The 22,945-nt window shown below is 37.3% G+C and overlaps 1 protein-coding gene across 7 annotated transcripts in view; it reads right to left on the reverse strand.

Moving 5' to 3' along the window:
• Nucleotides 1–22,945, reverse strand: part of ZNF438 (zinc finger protein 438) — a 173,431-nt gene that overhangs the window by 73,525 nt on the left and 76,961 nt on the right. For all 7 annotated transcript variants that reach the window (XM_045462553.1, XM_045462557.1, XM_045462556.1 and 4 more), the window contains one exon: nt 20,257–20,334. The gene's annotated coding sequence lies outside the window, so the exon portion shown is untranslated. The remainder of the gene's footprint in view (nt 1–20,256; nt 20,335–22,945) is intronic.

Here is a 22,945-nt window from a genome sequence, read left to right on the forward strand (position 1 = left end):
GCCTTATAAATAACTTGACCTATTGCCTGGCTCCCCACCAAAATCTTTCTTGACTTCTGAAGTCCAGCAACTTTACTAAAAAAGGCCCAGTCACACACTATGCCCTTTCAATCTTCAGATTCCAGTTGTCTTTTATTTCAGAAAAGCTTAATCTCTAAGCATTAGTTTTGCTTCATTAGCTTGGGTATTGTGTGTACAATTATATATATAATGGATCCTCTCTGCCTGTCTTCTGTATCAGTAGTCGACAAACTGAGGTACACTGGGGCTACATGAAGACTTCCCAAGAGATATGTGCACACAGACAGTGTTAAGGCAATCAAATTCCAGATCTTCAGCTTCCATCTTTTCTACTACTGATCTTTCTGGAAATGTACCTGCAGCTAAGGTCAGTCTCTTTCTCATTTCCTCTTCCCCTCCTTCACAGTCATTTTTCCCACTTTACAAAAGAAATGCATACTACTCACTAATCCTATCTAGTGCATTTCCCTGGAATATAAAAACTCTCCAGGATGTCAAACATAGAAATCCTCCCTTTAATCGAGGCAGTACAAGGATTTGTTCTTCCCTCATCGTGTACAAGTAACATATATTTTATTAAGAAATGGAGTATGTGGGCCTGTGCTAGTATATTATAAGTTCAGATATATAGCAGAATGAAGGAGTAGTGAGGGCATTTTCACTTAAGGACCGTACATCTTCTGTATCCTTATTATTGTAAAAGAATCATCGCAACTTTGGAAGACTTCAGCAAACACAAAGCAAAGAAATATTGAAGGCAGCAGTATCTTACTGTCTCCAGGCAACGCATAGTAAGGCTCTGTGCCTTATCTATTTATCTATATTAGAATTAGAATTCAGCTGTGTGATTGTCGTCATGGAGACATACATTAACATATTTATTTGAGCTGAAAAGTCAAGTTGGACTTTTACCCACAGAGGAAGTCTGATTTGAAAGATAAACTTGAAACTGAAGACTAGCTTTGTCAATTAGATTAAATGACAATCATTTTACTTAGATTGAGTGATCTACATTTATAGCTGGAAGGTTTTGATAAAAAATACATTTCAGACATATGTTAAGACAAAAAATTTCTCTAAAATCTTACTGTATATTGGAGAATATGTATTAAAATTAACAGTGTTTCTAAACAACGCTTTCTAACTATTTTGGGTTGGACAAGGTGTCTCTAAGTAAACTAGTAATAGGTTTTAATCATCATTTGGCAAGTCTTAGTTAAGCTTTCTTGATAAACTTCCCTGAACTGACAAAGTGATAATAAATCCCTCTGCAAGTCAAGTGGTTTCCATTCTTTGCTTTCAACCAGTGATTGAGCAATTGAGTTATCAGTAGATACATCATTACAATAATTTATAGATCACTTTATGATTTCTGGTACATAACTCAGCAGGATGAGAAAAGTTAATAAATGATGCAGTTCTGACCTATTACAAACACGAATATTTTAAATCTCAAGGTGTTATGTCATTCTTTGACTGTGTATTTGACTTGGTTCAGTTCTCTCATTTCTAATCTCTATGACCTCACTATTTTACTGTACCATCTTTTTTCTTGCACTCCTTCCAATTATGTTTTCATTTCTTTGGTAGTTTTTTTTTTTTTCTTCAACTTCTTTCCTGAGTTCTGCTTCAAATTTTACCTTTAAGTTTACTTATAATTAATTTAAAAGTTGTAGTTTAACCATTTCCCATCTTGTATATGATGTGAGATAGGAATCCAGTATTATTCTCCTTCATCTGAGCAATCTCTTGCCTCAGCATCATCTACTGAAAAATCTATCCATCTCTCCCCACTGATCTACAATACCAGTTCTCTCAGAAATCTGAGTTCTAGGGGCACCTTGGTTGAGCGTCCCACTTTGGCTCAGGTCATGATCTCGCAGTTCGTGGGTTCGAGCCCCGCATCAGGCTCTGTGCTGACTGCTTGCTCAGAGCCTGGAGCCTGCTTTGGATTCTGTGTCTGCTTCTCTCTCTGCCCCTCCCCTGCTCACACTTTGTCTCACTCTGTTTCTCAAAAATAAATAAATGTAAAAAAAAATTAATTACAAAAAAAAAGAAATCTGAGTTCTATATATAGATGGATCTGTTTCTGAATTTTCTATTCTTTCCAATGACCAACTTTTATATCCTTATACAACACGTTGGTTTAATTATTAGTTTTATATTATCATTAAATAAGGAGGAAAAACACTTTGTTCTTCAGGAGTACCTTTGTAATTTTTGGATAATCTTCTTTAAAAAATTTTTTACACCAATATTCTATTGATTGACCTTTTAAAATATAATTTTCTATAGAATTCTAATGTCTTTTTTACAACTGTGAACATAATCACATAACATTTTCTTTTCTTTCTTTTCATTTATTTATTAAGTTTTTAATTCCAGTATATTTAACATAGTATTCTATTAGTTTCAGGTGTACAATATAGTGAGTCAACAAGTCCATACATCACTTGGTGCTCATCATGACAAGGGTACTCCTTAATCCCATCACTATTTGCCCCATGCCCCATCTCTCTCCCCTCTGGTAACCATCAGTTTGTTTTCTATAATTAAGAGTCTATGTCTTGGTTTGTCTCTTCTCTTTTTTCCCTTTCTTCATATGTTTTGTTTCTTAAATTTTGTACATGAGTGAAATCATGTGGTATTTGTATTTCTCTGACTTACTTCGCTTAGCAGTATACTCTCTAGCTCTATCCATGTTGTTGCAAATGGAAAGATTTCATTCCTTTTTATGGCTGAATAATATTCCATTATATATATATACATACACACACACACACACACACACACACACATACACACACACACACACACACACTTCTTTATCCATTCATCTATCAGTGAACATGTGGGCTGTTTCCATAATTTGGTTCTTGAAAAATAATGCTGCTATAAACATACAAGTACATGTACCCCTTCGAATTAGTGTTTTTGTATTCTTTGGGTAAATAACTACTAGTGCGGTTACTGGATCTTAGGGTAATTCTATTTTTAACTTTTTGAGGAACTTCCTTACTGTTTTCTTTTTTTTTTTTTTTTAATTTTTTTTTTTAACGTTTATTTATTTTTGAGACAGAGAGAGACAGAGCATGAACGGGGGAGGGTCAGAGAGAGGGAGACACAGAATCTGAAACAGGCTCCAGGCTCCGAGCTGTCAGCACAGAGCCCGACGCGGGGCTCGAACTCACGGACTGCGAGATCATGACCTGAGCCAAAGTCGGCCACTTAACTGACTGAGCCACCCAGGCGCCCCTTCCTTACTGTTTTCCACAGTGGCTGCACTAGTTTGCATTCCTACCAACAAGTGCACAAGGGTTCCTTTTTCTCCACTTCCTTACATTGGTTATTTATTGTGTTTTTGATTTTAGCCATTCTAACAGGTGTGAGGTGATACCTTGTTGTACTTTTGATTTGCATTTTCCTGATAATTAGTGATGCTGAGCATCTTTTAAGTCCAGAATTATAATGTTAGGTATCACCAAAATAACAACAACAATAAAAATAATAATAGCGTGAGTAGCAGTAATGTTAAAACCCCCCAAATCTGTTAGGAATCTGATTCTAATTTTTTTTTTTCAACGTTTATTTATTTTTGGGACAGAGAGAGACAGAGCATGAACGGGGGAGGGGCAGAGAGAGAGGGAGACACAGAATTGGAAACAGGCTCCAGGCTCTGAGCCATCAGCTCAGAGCCTGACGCGGGGCTCGAACTCACGGACCGCGAGATCGTGACCTGGCTGAAGTCGGACGCTTAACCGACTGCGCCACCCAGGCGCCCCTGATTCTAAGCGCATTAAGAGAATTAACATCTTTGCAAACTTTAGTCTCCCAATACATTAATAGGGCGTTTCTATTTAATTGGATCATAGTTAATGTTCAACAGAAGTTTATAGTTTTCTCAATAAAGGTCATAGACATTATTTGTTAAGATTTATCCAAATGTTATTTATATTGTGTTGTATATCACATTCTATATTGTAAACTGTGTAATTTTAAAATTACATTTACTATAGTAACTACCATGGAGAAATCCAGCAGATACCACCTTCACCAACTGGTCGAGGTTAACACTACTAGTAATGTCATGTTGTATGATAAAATCATGAGGTCCAGTCTCCAAAAGACCTCACCATTACTCTCCAAAAGTGACAGGGCCCTAAAAAGAAAAGACCAAGGAATAGCTGCAAATTGGATTAGGATTAAATAGATACAGCTACCTGGATTTGATCCTGAAGTAGACAAAGGGTATAAGTAGAAAAACTGGGAAAATCCAAATAAAGGCATAGGTTAGTTAACATTATTGTACCAGTGTCAACTTCTTAGTTTTGAAAAAGTAGAGCATGGCTATGTAGGATGTTAATTATTCCACAATAAATTGTTCTTAAAATTATATTCTCTGTCTTGTTGTTGTTGTTGTTGCTGGTCTACAGAAATTTAATTGGCTTACCTATACTAATTTTGCATCCAAAAACCTTGCTAAACTCTCTAGTTAATTCTAGGAATTTAGCTATAGAGTTCTGGAAATTTTCTACATATCATTTGTCAATAATGACAGCGTTTTTTTCTTCATCTCCATTCTTACACCTTTTCTTTTATGACCCCACCCCCCACCTTATTCTGCTGGCTAGGATCTCTGGTAGAATCTCTATTCTATTCTATATTGAATACAAGTAATATCAGGGTTCTTATCTTTTACTGACTTAAATTATTTCCTCTAACATTGGCTGTAGCAACATTTTTTCTAGGTACGTCTCCTGAGGCAAGGGAAATAAAAGCCAAAATAAACTATGGAGGCTATATCAAAATTAAAAGCTTCCGTACAGCAAAGGAAAGAACCAAGAAAATTAAAAGACAATCAACTAGATGCGAGAAGATACATGTAAATGACATATCCGTTAAAGGGTTAGTATCCAAAATATATAAAGACCTTAAACAACTCAATATCCAAAAAAAAAAATAATCCAATTTAAAAATTGGCAGAAGACACGAAGAGACATCTCTCCAAAGAAGATATCCAGATGGCTAAGAGACACATGAAAAGATGATCAGCATCACTCATCATTTGGGAAACGCAAATCAGAAGTATAAGGATATTGCTTCACGCCTGTCAGAGTAGCTAAAACCAAAAACACAAGAAGTTACAAGTATTGGTGAGGATGTGGAAAAAAAAGGAACTCTTGTGCACTGTTGGTGGGAATGCAAACTGGTGCAGTCACTGTAGAAAACAGAATGGAAGTTCTTCAAGAAATAAAAAATACAATTACCCTAAGATCCAGTAATCACACTACTGGGTATTTACCAAAAAAATACAAAAACACTAATTCAAAAGGATATATGTACCCCTATGTTTATCACAGCATTATTTACAAGACTCAAGTTATGGAAGCAACCCAAGAGTCCACTGATTGATGAGTGGATAAAGAAGAAGTGATACACACACACACACACACACGTATACATATACATGCATACATACACAATGGAATATTATTCAGCCATAAAAACTAATGAACTCTTGCCGTTTTCTTTTTTTACCAAAAAAAATTTTTTTAATGTTTGTTTTTTAAGAAAGAGAGACAGAGTGTGAGTGGAGGAAGGGGCGGAGAGAGAGAGGAGACACAGAATCCGAAGCAGGTTCCAGGCTCTGAGCTGTCAGCACAGAGCCTGACATGGGGCTCGAACCCATAAGCTGTGAGATCATGACCTGAGCCAAAGTCAGACGCTTAACTGCCTGAGCCACCCAGGCGCCCCTTGCCATTTCAACAACATGGATGGAGCTAGAGAGTATAATGCTAATGCTAAGTGAAGTAAGTCAGTCAGAGAAAAACAAATACCATGTAATTTCATTCATATATGTAATTTAAGAAATAAAACAAGCAAAGAAAGGGGAAAAAAAGAGAGACAAACCAAGAAACAGACTTTTAGCTATAGAAAATAAACTGACGTTTTCTAGAGGGGAGGTGGGTGGGTGGGGGAATGGGTGAAATAGAAGATGGGGATTAAAGAGTACACTTATTGGGGCATCTGGGTGGCTGGGTCAATTGAGTGTCCAACTTCAGGTCAGGTCATGATCTCACCATTCATGAGTTCGAGCCCCACATCGGGCTCTCTGCTGTCATCACAGAGCCTGCTTCAGATCCTCTTCCCTCCTCTAGCACTGCCCTCCCCCCGGCGCTTTCCCTCCCCCACTCACTCTCTCTCAAAAATAAATAAATGTTTTAAAAAAAATTTTTTTTAACGTTTATTTATTTTTGACACAGAGAGAGATAGAGCATGAACGGGGGAGGGTCAGAGAGAGAGGGAGACACAGAATCTGAAACAGGCTCCAGGCTCTGAGCGGTCAGCACAGAGCCCGTCGCGGGGCTCGAACCCACGAACTGCGAGATCGTGACCTGAGCTGAAGTCGGACGCTTAGCCGACTGAGCCACCCAGGCACCCCAAAAATAAATAAATGTTAAAAAAAATTAAAGAGTACACTTATCTTGATGGGCACTGAGTCATGTGCAAAATTGATTTGAATTACTGTATTGTTTCAGTGTTACACCTGAAACTAATGTAACACTGTATGATAGCCATACTGGAAGTAAAATAAAGAATTTTTTAAAAAGACTCCATTGTCTCTGTTGATGACCACAGATAATCTTAATTGCATCAGAAAAATCTAAAAACAAATCATTTGCTTTTACTTTGAGCATTACCACAGAGATAGCAATACCATTGTTTTTATTTTCAAATGCTAAAATGTTCACTCAAAAGGCATAAAAGACTACAACACAAAGAAAGCAAGGGAAGTAACATGAAGACAAAAAAGAAAAGCAAAATGGTATTATGTTACTAAAACAAAATAGAAGCTGTGACATTAACCATGTTAAACTGTAGACAACATCGTCCCGACTTTACTCTCCCCTGTCACAGTGCGCAGCTGTCACTGAGAAGTGGCTGCCCAGCCAGAGTCAACATTTCTAAGCCCTCCCCCAGGTACCCCAGGTAACTTATGGATAGTGGTCTTAGGAACAGTCTTCCCCAGAAGGATGTCAGTGCAAGTGGCTGAAGGTCGGTTCTCAGGTTCAACCTGAACCTTGCAGCATGTGAGGTGTGTGCTCCTGCTCTTTCCCCAACCGCTGGAGGCCTCAGAGGCCCACGTTACAGAAAGTCACCTTCAGATTAGGAATGCCTTCAATACACCGGTTATTAGCAATAAGTACACTTTGACTAGGTTTAACCTATTATACTTTTTGGAGTCCATTTATTACAGTAGTTTTCACTAACGTGAAAACTGGTATCTTTGAGTGGGGAGCAGACCAAACAAAAAAACTAAAATATATGGCCACTGCTTAGCAGCCACACAGCAACAAATAAAGAAACTGAGTAAAGGATGGGAAGATCGTTATGTCGTGTAGTCACAAAACACTTAATAAAAATATTGCCTGCCGAAAGGAACCCATGGTGATAGAAGTAAAAAAAAGTGGTTGCCTTCAGGGGAGCAAAGCAGACAATTAACTGGAAAGAGACATACATCTGGGTAATGGAAGTATTTTAGATCTTATTTGGGGTAGTGGTTTACAACAGATGTACACGATTGTCAAAACTCACTGAACTGAATGCTTAAGAGCTGTGTGTTTACTGAATTTAAAGTATACCTCAATTATTTTAAATGCCTAAGATAGCTTCAAACGCACAGTGGTATCTACCAAGTGTATAGCTGGGGGGAAAAGGAGATGGAAAACAGAATACTAGAATAACAATATTACTTTCTGCTCTTACTGAGAATTTACAAGAAAGAAAGGTGCACAGGCAATAACTAAAGAGATTTGAGAGTGGAAATGAGAGGGAACAGAGAAGCCAGAAATTTGGGGGCTCCAAGGGCTAGAAACACTGACTATTTCTGGATTTCATACAGTAAGAAAGAAGGCTGAAAAGCTTTGAGCAAGAATGGTCCATTAGGTTTTCTCAGGTGAACAGAGGGAAGTCAGCCTTGCCGCAGATCTGGTGAAGTACAGCACCCAGACAGTTGAGAGAGGGAGGAATAGGGTTAAGGAAGCAAAGGAATAAAATAGGATTTTCTGGTGCACTTTTTGGTTAGAGTGACCATATTAATTTATTGTCCAAACTGGGATAGTTTTCAGAGTGAAAGGGCATTATTACTCACCATGCACAAGAGATATAAACTAAAACTCTCTGCCAGTCTTCGACATGTAGTCACTCTATTACTAGCACATGGAATTAACTGGAAGAAGATAGATCAGAGCCAACTAAGTTTCAGAGGAAATAACATGGACAAAAACCCCACAAGCCTTGCCTATAAGCCTTTGACCCTTAAAACAATGCGCATGCAGCCAAAATTGCAGGGACAGAAAGTAGGAAATAAAGGTTACATAGCCTCCAAGGAGGACATATTCCCCAATGTCGACATGAGTTGACCTTGGAAAAAAACAAACAAGAAAGAACCTTCTGGAGGGCAGAATTAGGTCCTAGAGAATAATGAACAATGGAATTCCCTCTAGAGACCAGGACCAGAGTGTAATCAAGGGATATCTTCTAACCTACGCAAAAATTTCTTCAAAATGTTTCTTGCCATTTCCTGCTTTTGTTATTGTCAATATTCCTAATTCTAAATGTTCCCTCAGCGTTAGGAGATTAAACATAAACTTCTAATTTGCTAATTGGGCCCAGTACAATAAGTTATGGGCACTGAAACATAACATGATGGTGGTAAGAATAAATCCAAAAAGTCTTTTACAAAGATCACTGACCTGACTGCCAGGAGGCCATGATTCTCTTCCAACCTTCACTATGAGCTATGTGACCCTGGGTAAATCATGATTTCTCAGGACTTAAGTTCCCTCAATTAGAAAGTGAATAAGAGGATGCCTTCCAGTTCTAATAATTCTAATTTAAAGTTCTTGACCTTGCTGACCCAAAAGAACTACAAAAATCCTCTATAAAATGTCATTACCTAGAGAATACATAATAAACTAGCTGGTCTAGTTTTATAGCAAAAGCTACTCAGCACAATTCTAAAAAGTTATATTGGCAAGAACGATCCTGGCACTCTTTCATGTCTTGAGTTTTCTATATTATTTTGGTTTCATTATAGTACATTAAGGAATAAAATAGAACTTTTTTTTTTAAACTGAGAAAAGACACTTGCCTTCCATTTCATTAGGCTTTAGAAACTAATCCAAAAAGAAAGGAGAAAGTGCACTGTACCTAAACATTTTAATTCTTTTATAGTATTTCCAGATTAAAAGTGAGAATATTTTAAAAACCAATTGCAATTTGGAGTAACTTTCAATCTAATGATACCATAATAAAATACTTTATCAGTCATACAGTCAACAAGAATATTCACTGAATCCTAAAAACATTATTTTTTCAGATAATTAAAATTTGAAAAATATATCTGCTAAATTTCAACTTGTGAGGTCCTTTTTAATTTTCTGGAAGAAAATACCATTTGGGACTCTGCCTTCTTCACTGAGAAAAAAAAAGATAAAAACTAATATTCTATATTAGTTCACGTATATTATTAGTATTAGTTCACGTATATTATTATTATTATATATATTATTATTCTATATTATTCACGTATAAAAATAAAAGCCAAACATTTTAAGAGAGTAAGGCCCAAATTCTGTTAACTTCAAATCACTGTATGTTGGGACAAAGAAAAAAAATGGCAAACATTTTTCAAGTCTTGCTATCACATACCCGAGTATCATCAGTGAGTTTCTAAATTAATCACATTTATTGTCATTGATTATAAACTATGAAACTATAGATGTTGGACTAATCAACTCCATTGTATCTTGGGAAAAGTTCATTCTAATAATCTGTTGAGTGGATTAGTGAAGCAAAAGAAGAAAAATGAGATTAAGTACCGTGAAAATACCTCAAATCTGACAGAAATTTGCAGGTGTACCTCAGAATATACAAAAATTTAAGTAAGTTTAAATGATGGAAGATTTATAAGTGAAATATTTTTTTAAAAACGACTTAAGGAGACGATTTAGATATATTTGACAAGTCTCAGGTAAAGGAAGAAATGCTTTCTTTATGATAAAATTACCCCTTAAGAAAATTCTTCACACATTTAGATGTTTCCGTACCAGCACAGATGTTGAGAAGTCTCTTGTTTGCTTTTATTCAAAACACTTTACATATGACAATTTTTTCCTTCTCTTGAAACTTGAAGACTTATCTTTCCTTCTGTTCTAGGAAACTGTCTTATGTTATTTCTTGGATGATTCTCTCCCATTTTCTCTTGTATTAGTGGGCTGCTACTGGACCTGCTGGTTTATGTCACTAATGACTTCTTCCTCAAATTATCTTTCAACAGCTCAGTGAATTTTTTTTAGCCTTTAGATTTCTAATTTTGGGAATTATTTCCCGTTCTTTTAATTTTCCTTTCCTTTAATTCTCCTTTTTAAAAAGACTTATTTTCTATGCAAAACCTTCTCACATTTTTAAAGACCTGTTTCTTTTCTTTTTCTTTCTTTTTTCTTTGAGAGAGAGCATGTGTGTGTGTGCAAAACCAAGAGCGGCAGGGATGGAGTGGGCAGAGGGAGAGAGAGAGGATTTCAAGCAGGCTCCATACAGCTCGGAGCTGATCAGGGCTCAAGCAGGGCTTGATCTCATGACCATGACATGACCTGAGCTGAGCTGCTCAGGTGCCCCTATAGTTTGTTTCTTTAGTTTCTTACTGCTGTCTCTATAGTTTCTGTCTCATCAGAGCTCTTCCTTTGTGTCCTTTGGGTTTATTTTATCTCTATCATATTGGAGTCATCCCTAAATATCTGGTGATCCTTGGCTGTCTATTCCTACTTAAGTGTAAATTATTAGTAGAGCAAGTTGGCAGCTCTGTCTGTGTCGGGGGGGAGCGGGGGAAGGGAGCTTGTTGAAGGTGAGTGTCACTGAAAAGCAACCAGGGCAGCAAGCTGGCTTTCTCTGTGGGGGAACCCCTACGGGGACTTTCTCTGGGATCATTCTGTTTCTCTGGAAAATCCTCTAACACTGTGTTTGGTACTTAGAAGTCTGGCTCCTGGTGCTCATTGTTCCTGTGTCCCCATCTTCTGGGTTGGGGGAAGGTACTCATCTGGCTGGGGTTAGACAAGGACCTGGGTGTCCAGCTGGTCCTTTTACAGACTTCTGGCTGGTCATCTGTTTCCAGTGCCATGCCTCACCTCCTCCTTCAGCCTAACCTTTAGTTACAGAACCTTCTGAGGTTCTATAAGGTAAAACTGCTTCCTGACACTATCCTCTTCTGTAGGTGCTTAGGTTTCGCCTTCCTCTACTCCACTAAGTCATGGTATCATACACTTTCTGTATTCATATTTATGAGAAGTACTGATGTCACCCACTTTTTATCAAAAAAAAAAAAAGGTGGAATTTTTGTTTCTTATTTCCTTTGTTTTGAATGGACATTTTAACAGGAGAAGGTGGAAAGTTCTTTACACGTCATTGTAAAATCAGAAGTTACAGTTTCTGAGTTACTTCACATACCATATGTAATGGCTGAATTTACCACAGTTTTGGTCTTCTCAGTACACATTCCCAAATCTCTTCTTCTAATTCATTTGGAGAAAGACTCCCTCACTCCCTGAGACCCCGTGGGGTTTTCAGTCACTGGATGCACGTCTGTGGCAGCACTGGTGCACATGCCTCAGGCTGGCCCACCAGAATACTCCGTTCCCTGGGCCACAGTGATTATTCACCACATGTGGAGCCAAACTGAGTTGATCCATATCTTCTCTATGGCTGATCGCTAGATGTGCGGCTCAACAAGTTCTCTTCCTGTTGAGATTGCTAAACCAGGAAGATGACAGTCTCAAGCTGCTGGTGGTCATTTTACTGGTTATATGCCTGTCTGAATAATGACGAATAAAGAAACCAGCAGAGCTGAAAAAGGGTTCAGATGAGATCATTTGAGTTCCTGGCTGCAACCATGCTTGAAGCCAGATGCACCTCTGGAAACCATAGCTATGTAAACAATTAAGTTCCTTTTATTTTCATAAGCTGGCGTGGGCTGGCTTTCTTTCACTTGCAACCAAAGGAGTCCTGATGAATTCATCATTTAATCAAAATGTTCCAAATTAGTAACACTTGAACTATAAAACACCACTTCTTCGCCAAAAATTAAACAGCCTAACTTCTTTTATTAAAATAAAATCACAATCATAAGTAACATATATGTATGTCCCTTCTATCTGAATATTCTCATGTTTCCAGAGTAAAAGGATCTTTGAGAAGGAGGCATATATACTCTGTAGTATTACAAACCCCAGAGTCACTAGCCTACAGAATGATTTTCTTCCAGGTACTTAAAAAAGTCTTGTCATTTCTTTAAACCTTCTCCATCAGTTTTTAAAAAAACTCAAGTTGCATGGTTATCTTACATAAAGGCTATGTGGAAAAACAAAATAATATATCTCAAAATATTTGTTCCATTAGGAGGAAAAGTTTGGTTGATATTCAAATAATTATTCAGCCTCAATCTCTGACCCAGGGACTGGAAACAAGGATAATTTCAACCCAAGTATTTTTGGGAAGGAAGATGGTAATAACATGCCTCCAAGGAGACAGGTGGGGATGCTTAGGAGTCATGTGTTCCTTGGATGTTCTCCCTGGTGTAACTTCCCCATTACTGTCTGCAGTCCATGTGCTCACCAATCCAATGGTCATTGTCTAGTTTGAAGACGTTGCCGGCGTCTTTAGTGATTTCGAGTACATTTAGAGGCCATGCAGGTAATCTAAAAAAAATGAGTAAGCTAAGCATTCTAAATGTGTTAGAATTACTTTATTTGCATTAAAGAGTAAATCTTAGGGGCGCCTGGGTGGCGCAGTCAGTTAAGCGTCCGACTTCAGCCAGGTCACGATCTCGCGGTCCGGGAGTTCGAGCCCCGCGTCAGGCTCTGGGCTGATGGCTCAGAGCCTGGAGCCTGTTTCCGATTCTGTGTCTCCCTCTCTCTCTGCCCCTCCCCCGTTCATGCTCTGTCTCTCTCTGTCCCAAAAATAAATAAAATGTTGAAAAAAAAATAAATAAAGAGTAAATCTTATTAAAATTCAGTCTCTCTCACTCTCTTTTTTTATTGGTTCAAGTCCTGGGAGTTTTTCTTTTTCATGCATCATTCCTATCTACTGCTCCTTGTTCATCCATGACTTGTTTCATAGAATTATAAATAATAGATTTTTGGCACTGATACTCTATGTAAAGAAACTGTGTATGAGTAGGAGCTAATAATAATTGATAGTAATAGTTCAGTTTATTGAGCACTTAGTATGTGCCATTCACTGTTCTAAATCATTTACATGTATTAAGTGATCTTGCACTCATTTCAACTCCTTGAGGTAGGTACCATTATCCTCACTTTATAGACGAGGGCATGGAGACACTGAGAGGGGTAAGCAGCATGTGCAAGATCACATAGAAAATAAGTTGTAAATATGAATACAAGCACTCTGCCTCAAGGATCTCTGTTCTTAAACTATTACTCTGCACTCCCCAAAGAAATATGCCATCCTATTACAGTTTGAATTGTGTCCCACAAAATGTTAACTTAAAGTCCTAACCCCTGGTACCTGTGAATGTAACCTTATTTGGAAGGGTTTCTGTAAATATAATTAGGTAAAGATGACATTATACTGGATTAGGGTGGGTCCTAATGCAATATGATAGCTGTCCTTATAAGAACAGGAAAACTGGGACACAGAGGAAGACATCCATGAGACGATGGGGCAGAGTTTGGGGTTATGCTGCCAGAAGCTAAGGAAAGCATGGGGTTACCAGAAGCTACAACAAGCAGGAAGGAGTGTCCCCAGAGGTCTCTGAGGGAGCATGGTCCTGCCAACACCTTGATTTAAGACTTCTGGCCTCAGGGACCGTGAGAGAATACATTTCTGTTGTTTAAAGGTACGCAGTTTATGGTACCTTGTCATGACAGCCCTGGGAAACCAACATACTGTCTTTCCCTTGTATTGAAATATACCATCTTACCAATCTGTCATTTCCTAGTTTCATATAGATGACAGTAGGAGTAACATTAACTGTCCTCTGAATTCTATGTAAAGAAAATCAACAGCCAGGGGTGGGGCTGTGAGAATGAAAAACCCAGCCTCCCATCCAGTTGGGGCAGCTAAGCTACCCTCAGCTCTAGCTGATCACTGTCACATGAACAGTTCAGTTTTCACAAGAACCCAGAAAGTGGATTTGTACATTAGTTAAAAACAAATTAAATTAGTTACTAGTTAAAATAACACTAGTTAATAACTAATTCATGTTTAAAACAAACACTGTGCAAACAGGACACCTCTATGGACCAAATCTGACCACAATCTCTACTGTTTCCTTTACTTTGTCCACTTCCCTTTGACCACTTTCACTTGACCAGGCCCTAACTGGAGTCATCCAGCTACCAGATCTAGGAAGCAGGCACAGTATGGGTACATGAGAAGCCATGTGGAAGTCAGCGCTGTAGGACTAGGAAACCCTCTTTGAGATACAGAGTGTAGCAGATGCAGAAGAATCCTACACACTTTTGAATCCAAGACTGAACACGTGCACTCCTCTGGATCCGTACCTGGAGTCTAACACTATTCCTCTATTCTGTCAGCTGGCCTTCCTAAGGCTTGCTTTTTTTTTTTTTTTTGTCAGTCTGATATATAAGGGACTTAGAGCTTTACTGGGTAAAGGTTTTGGGTAAGTCTAGGACATGATCTTGGTATATCTCAGATTCACTGCCATTTCATTCATAGCACTGTGTTTATAACGTAAGCATATAACTTATAATTCCTAAATTTCTTATCTCTTATGTGTATATTTGAACAAAGCCTAAGTGCATTGCAATAGCTCAGAGCTGCCTTTCAGTATTCACCATCCTATAACCTGTGAAAGTTGTCCTGAAACCTGGAAACATTTCTGAAAACAAGTTTTGTGAAATCAGTTCTACAAAATGTGACTTTATTACTCAGGCTTGTTAGAAAAACTTCTAAAATATAAAGAATTGTTCTGATTATGTTAATATCAACTCTAGCCCAATAGGTCTACTACTATTTAGTAGCCTTAGAATCTTCTGAGTCCTCCTTGGCTATAAACATTGCTTCAGTATCTACAGGAGTTCAGACCTATTTGATACGGTATAGAAACTAATGATTGCTGTTGGTAAGTGAAAGGAAGTACTTGATATGTTGCCAGGACTCTCTCTGCTACATTGAGATATTAAATTCAGTGATGCAGTTTGGCACACTACAGTGTTTGAGACCTGGAAAATTGACAAACATTATTTTAGAAAATTTGTAGAGCAAAGTTAAGAAGCGAAATACTGCAAAATCGGCCCAAGTTCATCTCATTTAATGTTTTGGGCTTTTAAAGTTTATTTTTGCTTGAATTAAAAATATCTCAATCTTCCACTTCAAACTGATAAAATCATACTGAAATTCACTAGCTGATATTTCTCACAAAACCCCAAATAGTCAGGAAAGCCAATTTTATCCACATTTGACAGATGAGGAAACTGAAGCTGAGGGTGTTAAATAACTTGTTCAAGGTTGTTAGTGACAGAGGTAAAAGCCTGCACTCAAACCTCCTGATTCTGAGTTCAGTAACCTTTCCCACAAATATGTCATGCAGACTTCTAAGACCAGGCTGTTTAACCATTAGGATAGCCAGACCTCTGATCAAAATTGCCCTTGATTTCTTTTTTTTTTTTAATATTTATTTATATATTTATTTTTTTGAGAAAGAGAGAGAGAGAGAGAGAGAGAGAGAGAGAGAGACAGAGCGTGAGCAGGGGAGGGGCAGTGAGAAAGGGAGACACAGAACCTGAAGCAGGCTCTAGGCTCTGAGCCGTTAGCACAGAGCCCACCTCTGGGCTTGAACCCAAGAACCATGAGATCATGACCTGAGCCGAAGTCAGACGCTTAACTGACTGAGCCACCCAGGTGCCCCAAAACTGCCTTTGATTTCTGATGTCAGATAAATCTTTCAAATGTCTGTAAATCTGAAGTTTCTCATTTGTAAAATGGGAGTTAAAATTATAAAACACATGTGAAGACCATAGCACAGGGTGGGCACTGAACAAATGCCAGTTCCCTTCTCTCTCTTTCTTCTACAAGATCCCTTAAATCTAAGTAGATCGTCCATTCTCTGGTTCAAAATCTGTATGATTGGTGAAACCCTAAATAACTATAGAAAAGTAACTCAGGGGATACGCAGATACTGAAAACACAACGATAAACTCATTGTCACAGACAAAGAAGACCATAGCAGAAGTTGTTGTCATGTATGATTATATAATGGCCAAGAGAGTGGTTTAAAAAAAAAAAATCCATGATCTTGAGTCTTGTTTTAAAGGGGCAGGTCACATCAAAACATCACGCCTTGAACTCATTCTCTGCCATGTAATAAATATGGCTCATTGTCTCCAAACACAAAATATTCAAAACATATCAAACAGGTATGACATACTTCCAACTTAATGGAACTGTTTGAGACTCCAAAAGTAGGTTATCCCAATAGCTATCATGTCCTACATCAGCCAGGAAAGAGATTCCTCAGGACCACATGGCTAGTCAATGCCACAAAAGAACTTAAATGCTAACTCCTTTGTACCTCCTCTCTCTGGCTCATTTGGGTGAGAATGAAGTAGGGGCACGCATGACCGACACTAGGTAGGGATGGGCCTGAAAGAGAGGCAAGAAGTTAAGGGGGCTGCAGATGTGGGCAGGAGGGAAGCATAAGCTCAGAGCTGCTAATGTCAAGAGGCATTCACAGGCCTACTACCACAAAAGCTAAGCAATTAGCAAATCCGATGCTAAAAATATTAAAATGCATAACATGATTTAGAATATTTCTTCCAATTTCAACTTAATGCTAGGGAATTACGTGCCAATAGCTGTCTTACATTTGTGACTCCAGCTCTTGGCACACTCCTGCAGAACTGGGGTTGTGTTATTGCATATGTGGGTGGTTATTAAATGCTTTATAATGATTATGTTAAAGGTTATATTCCTCATACACATAACTTCACTTACTATTATGAGTTAGACGTGTACATGAGTAGACAATGGTCTCCTTCCATTAAATGCAAACTGGCTGAAATTACTGTTTAAGTTGCCAGGTTGTAAGAGAAAAGAGAGCAAATTAATGAGGGTGAAGTTGTATAATCAGTTTATAAAACAAATCATGCTGAGGTCAAGGCTGACATCGCCAACTCCCACACATCTAAGTACCCTTAAAAATGTGACCTTCTCTTTTTTCCCGCCACCACTGCTCTAATTCAAGCTGTTTCTTATTTCTCTTCCATTCACATGCGGTTGATGAATCATTTATCTTGGCAAAACATGAATTCCATCATGTCACCCGTCTCAGAAACCTCTGAGGACTTCCCACTGCTTGAGACACAAAGGCCCAACTCCAAGGCAAGGCATTCATGGCTCTCCTAAATTTGGCCCATCCTTCTCATTCAGTGGTTCTCAACCACTCGGGGAGCTTTAAAAGATAAACAGGCGTACATCTTGTGCCCCAGAAATTTTATTTATTAGTTCTGGGGAAAGATCTAGGGACTTGTATTTTTAAAAATATCCGTGGATGACTTTTATTCACTGCCAGGGTTGAAGCACTGGTATAATTTTCCCACCTATTATTTCACCCAACATGAACTAAAGCTTCTGTTCCAGCCAGTAATGCTGATTTGTTTGTTTGTACCTCTATTTCTCCATCATGCTGTTAATCCAACTTGGAATATCATTTCCTCTCTTAGCTCTTTACTTAAATTTAAATCTTTACCATTCCTCTAAGACTAACTGAAATCCCACCACCATCTTTATAACCACTGTGAATCATAATGATATTGCCATTCTGATAACCCCACGGGCATGTGTTACCTTCATGAAGTACTTTATGGCAATTAATAACATTGTTTGCACTGTGTTTTTTCCATACTTCACTCCCTGTATTTCTGGCTCCTGGAGGGAAAGTCAACTTTTCCTAATATCTTTGGTTCTCATTCCCTAGCCCTTTGCACCTACGACAGCATTAAACATAAAGCAGACATTCACTCGTGTGCTCAAAGCTTACAATGACTAAACATATTAAAGTCTCCAAAATTTATGAAGTGTATTCTTATAGCCTGACAACATAAATTATCAACCTTCGGCATTGTTGATGCATACACTGATGGGTTTTTCATGGGAAGCATCACTACACTCATACAGAAATGATAATTACTTGTCCACAAAATCTGATAGGATGTCAAACACAGGGTTGGTTGATGCCTATAAATGTGTTTTCTCTATAGACAGAAGTACTTTCCATGTTTATATATTCATTTCTCTTAAGTTCATAGAACAACAGAAAGGGAGAAGTAGTAAAATGTCAATACGGTACTTAAAATGACCCACCCATACGATCAAACAGCTGAAGAGTCGTTTACAATGAACTACTGTGGGGAGGCCAGAAGAGCAAATGCTCCCTTGCCCTCAATTTAGGAGACATGAGAGTATCCGTAACCTACAGGTAAATGTCTTTTATGCAAATACTGAAAGCCAAAAACTTCCTGGCATGAGAGCATCCACCGATATGTTGAGCCACTGCCAGAGCTCCAGCTCAGGCTCTCCTGTGTCTTGAGCAACCCAGAAAGGTACTATCCTGCTTCTAGGGCATGGGAGATGTGATTCCACACTCCAAGCTAAAACTTCTCTGCAAAACAGTATTATGCATGGTAGCTGCCTGTGGTTAAAGTACCACTGGTACATATGAGTTAAATAGTCTTGGGAGGCCTGGCTGAGAATCTAACCACTATTTATAACATTGTTTTTGTGGAAAAAAAATGTTTTCCGCATTCCAAACAACAGAATTAGATATGAACTTTTGGAATACAGTTTTTTTCTTAGATTAGGAACTGACTGTATCTTGTTATTTACACTATGGTCAGTATTTTCCTAGGATAAGATGGCAGAGGGGGGAGGGGTGGGTGGTCTGCCAAGAGTGCAGAGCAGGAATAAATAGTTGCCATGAATACAGACCATATGTGACTATAAGGGTGAAAGACAGACGATAAAAGAAAAATCCAGGCACATTACTAATTTATTAAGGAAATATTTACCAAGAACTATTAAGATTATGCTGAATGACATGAGAAACAAAAATTAAACAAGAAGTTTGGTTTTATTTATAGTCCTCACAACCTATGATGGGAGATAAGATGGACATAAACACAAGTAATAAAGCTGCCTGGTAAAATGTGCTAGGACAGTGATAAAAACAAAATATTGGATGAAGTCAGCAGAGAGAGAGAGACGGAGACAGAGTGTGTGAAAGCTAGTGCTTCTAACTAGAGCAATCAGGGAAAGTTCATGGAGGAGCATGCACCTGGGTTGAGCCTGGAGGATTTGCACAAGATTTCAACAAGCAGAGGACACGGTAAGATTGAAGGAGAGAACATCCTAGAAAAAACATGAAGTAACAAACACAGTACACATCAAGCCACAGAGGCATGAAGAATGGTGAGAATTCAGTGAACAGAAGAGTCCAGTTGGCTAAGGTGAAGGATATTTTTAGGAGCTGGGTAGAGGGCTTTGAATGCCACGCAATGGAACATGGATTCCATCCAACAGTGAGTGGGGAGCCATTAAAGTGTTTTAAAAGTATTGGAGTTCTATATGCAGATCTATCTGGCAGTGGAATACAGGATGGAGGAAGAGTGAATGAAGACAGAAGACCATCAGGAGATAATTATATTAGTTGACATTGGTCAAGATGACTTTTAAAGCTAAGTTTTTGAATAAATAAACATTTAAGGTTTAAGCACTAGTTCATTACTAAATACCTCCCTTCGATGATCACGAATATATAAATCATTTAGAAAAGCCATACAAAACCTTAAAAAAACTGAAAAACATAGTTTTAGTGGGAAAAAAAAACTTTTAAAAACATTACGCTTGACATTTAGTCAAAACCTAATGACTAGACTTAATGAAAAATAAAGGAACATTTTGAGGTGTTAATCTCACTTTTAAAATGATACCACGAGTTTAAACATTACAATTTAGTAAGCATATGAAATTTACAAAGAAATAATCTTTCCACTATTTTCCAAGACCAGGAATTCAATATACAAGGCAACTCTAAGATATTCTGAGAAATTTGAGAGTTCAAAGTGTCACAGATACTGGACTTAATTCTTTAGATGTTAAATCAATCTTAAGCTGTGTTAAAATGGATAAGATCAGACTTACTTGAGGTGATTTGACTTAGTAAATGTCTTCTAAACTTCAAATTTTCAGTGTTGGATGAGACACGGCATTCATCTTTATCTGAAAAAAAAAAAAACGTAATGGAAGTAATGAAATTGAAAGAATTGATAGGTAGCTTATAGAAGCCAATTATATGATTACACCTTAAAGACTATAATAGAGTTATATGAAGTCCTATAAAACTGACATTACTTATACTATGTATAATTTAAGAACCTAAGATAAAAATCTCAAGCTATGCCCAAAGACTTCTAAAATAGGAGATATAATACATTTCCTTCATATATTTTTATGTCAATCTCCTCAAAATTCTGAAAAATATATTATTAGATATTCAAGACTGATTGACACCAAATTCTTTAATATAGCCAATAATCAAGCCCTATTCAGTACTAATATCATGGAGAACAGGGAAAGATGAAATTGCATAAGAGAGAGTTTCTGTCATCAAAAAACCCACAAACCACAAGAGGAGACAAACACAAACAACTCCATATCAAGAAAGGTATAATAAGTGCCCCAAGAGGGACAGAAGTGAACCAATACCAAGAATTAGAAAGGTGGCAGTGTAAGAGTTAGAAGAGAAAGAACTGATACACAAAGGTGGCACACTAATCACTGAATTGACAGTGGAGAGCAAAGGAACATATCAACTATCCTTTAAATTCTAGAATTAGATCCATCAATAGATGAATACACAAGATGTACTATAATTAAAAGTACACTTATCTTGATGAGCACTAAGTAATGGATAAAAATGTTGAAACATTATTATAGTGCAAACCAGAAACTAATAGAACACCGTATGTTAATTGTACTAGAATTAAAATTTGGAAAAAAAATCTAGAATTGGAAGAATTCAATACTTTTTTTGAGATGGCTGTGCAAAAACTGGCAGTGTCCACAAAAGGCAGGTTTAAAGTTCTTGGGAGGATAGGAAAGAAGAGTTCTGGGGAAGACAAAAGTTACAAAAACTTGTTCAAAATAAAGCACAGGACCCAGATGACATAAGGAACTAGAAGCAGGTCGGCAGTAGAACTACGGTCCCACGAGAACAAGGTAGGTTTGACTCCTTGGGAAAAAAAGAGCATAAGAGTAAGGCTTCACTCAGGATGACAGGTAACAAAACACCATTCTGACTCTCTTTTTCTCTGCTTTATCTGTTTGGTGAGACAGGGCAAAAGACTGACCACATATGACACCAGTCTCACTTTCTCTTAGAACTTGCCTGCCCAAACCCACATACATTCTCCTGTCATCTACATGGTAAACTCAACAGGGCAAGTTAAGTCAATCCAGTTGGAATAGGGATAAGATTCCATGCAGATATAAACACACTCTTTTACCCAGTTTCCACCCACATAAAGTTGACATTTTTATTCTAAACTGAGTTATGTCATGTCTACTTCTCAAAGGGTTTAGAAGTTGGAAGAAGGAATATATGGTATAAAACTCCAACAAAAGGTATGTAAACCTTTGACTGGAAATCAACCTTAATTCTATGGAAAGTGAGTTTAGTGTAGAACCTGTCAGCCAAAGTGAAGTTTTAAATTTTCTAAAAACATTCAACAAAGACCTAATACTGAGACTTAATGAGGTTAAAGAACATTATTAGAGATGCAGATTTCTAATTATGGGGTCAATGCCTTTAAAAGATACAGCACTATTCACAATTTTTACTTTTTTGTGTCATTTTGGTGAGTTGTATTTTTCAAGGAATTTGTCCATTTCATGTAAGTTGTCACAGGTATTGACATAATGTTCAGAATATTTTACCCTTTAGATACTTCTTGGATCTCTAATAATGTTTCCTTTTTATATCTATATTGTTAATTTGAGCTTTCTCCTTTTTACTTAGTAGGTGCTTATACATTTTATTAATATTTTCAAAGAAACAACTTTGACTTTATTAATCTTTGTCAGTCTTCTCTATAGAATGCCTTCTTTCTTTGTAATTTCCTTCCTTCCAGTTTATTGAATGAAATTGAACTTCTTTTTCTAGGTTTTTGAAATGAAAAAATGGATGGTTGGCTTTCAACCTTTTAAACATAAACACTTAAAGCTACAGATTCTAAGCACCACTTTAACATACTCTCACAGCTTAGATACTAATTGTGGTTGTATTTCTTCGACCGGTACTGGATTATTTAAATGTATGCTGTTTATGTTCCAAACAAACTGAGGATTAAAAAAAAATCTTTATTTCTAGTTTAATTCCACTGTAGAACATATATGATTTCAATCTTTTACATTTGCTGAGATTTGCTTTTTAGCTCAGCATATGTTCTATTTTGGTAAAAGTTTCTTGTACACTTGTAGTGTATCGTAGTCTGCAAGAGTTGAGAATAACATTCTATAACAGCAATAGGTCAAGTTGGTTAACAGTATTGTTAAACATCCTATAACCTTTATGATTTTTAAAAATCTGCTTATTATATCTAGTGGTTCAAAGAAGGTTATTAAATTCTCCAAATAGGATGGCGAAATCATGATTTCTCCTTGTTGTCCTGTGAATTTTAGCTTTACATATTTTGGAATTAAATTGTCAGGAACATACAAATTTAGAACTATTCTGTCTTCCTATTGAATTGACCCTTTTATCATCATAAAATTCTCCCTTGATCTTCCATAAAACTTCTTGCTTTAAAGTCTACTTTATCTGATATTAATA

This window comes from Leopardus geoffroyi, chromosome B4 (assembly GCF_018350155.1).
Source record: "Leopardus geoffroyi isolate Oge1 chromosome B4, O.geoffroyi_Oge1_pat1.0, whole genome shotgun sequence".
NCBI lineage: Eukaryota > Metazoa > Chordata > Mammalia > Carnivora > Felidae > Leopardus > Leopardus geoffroyi.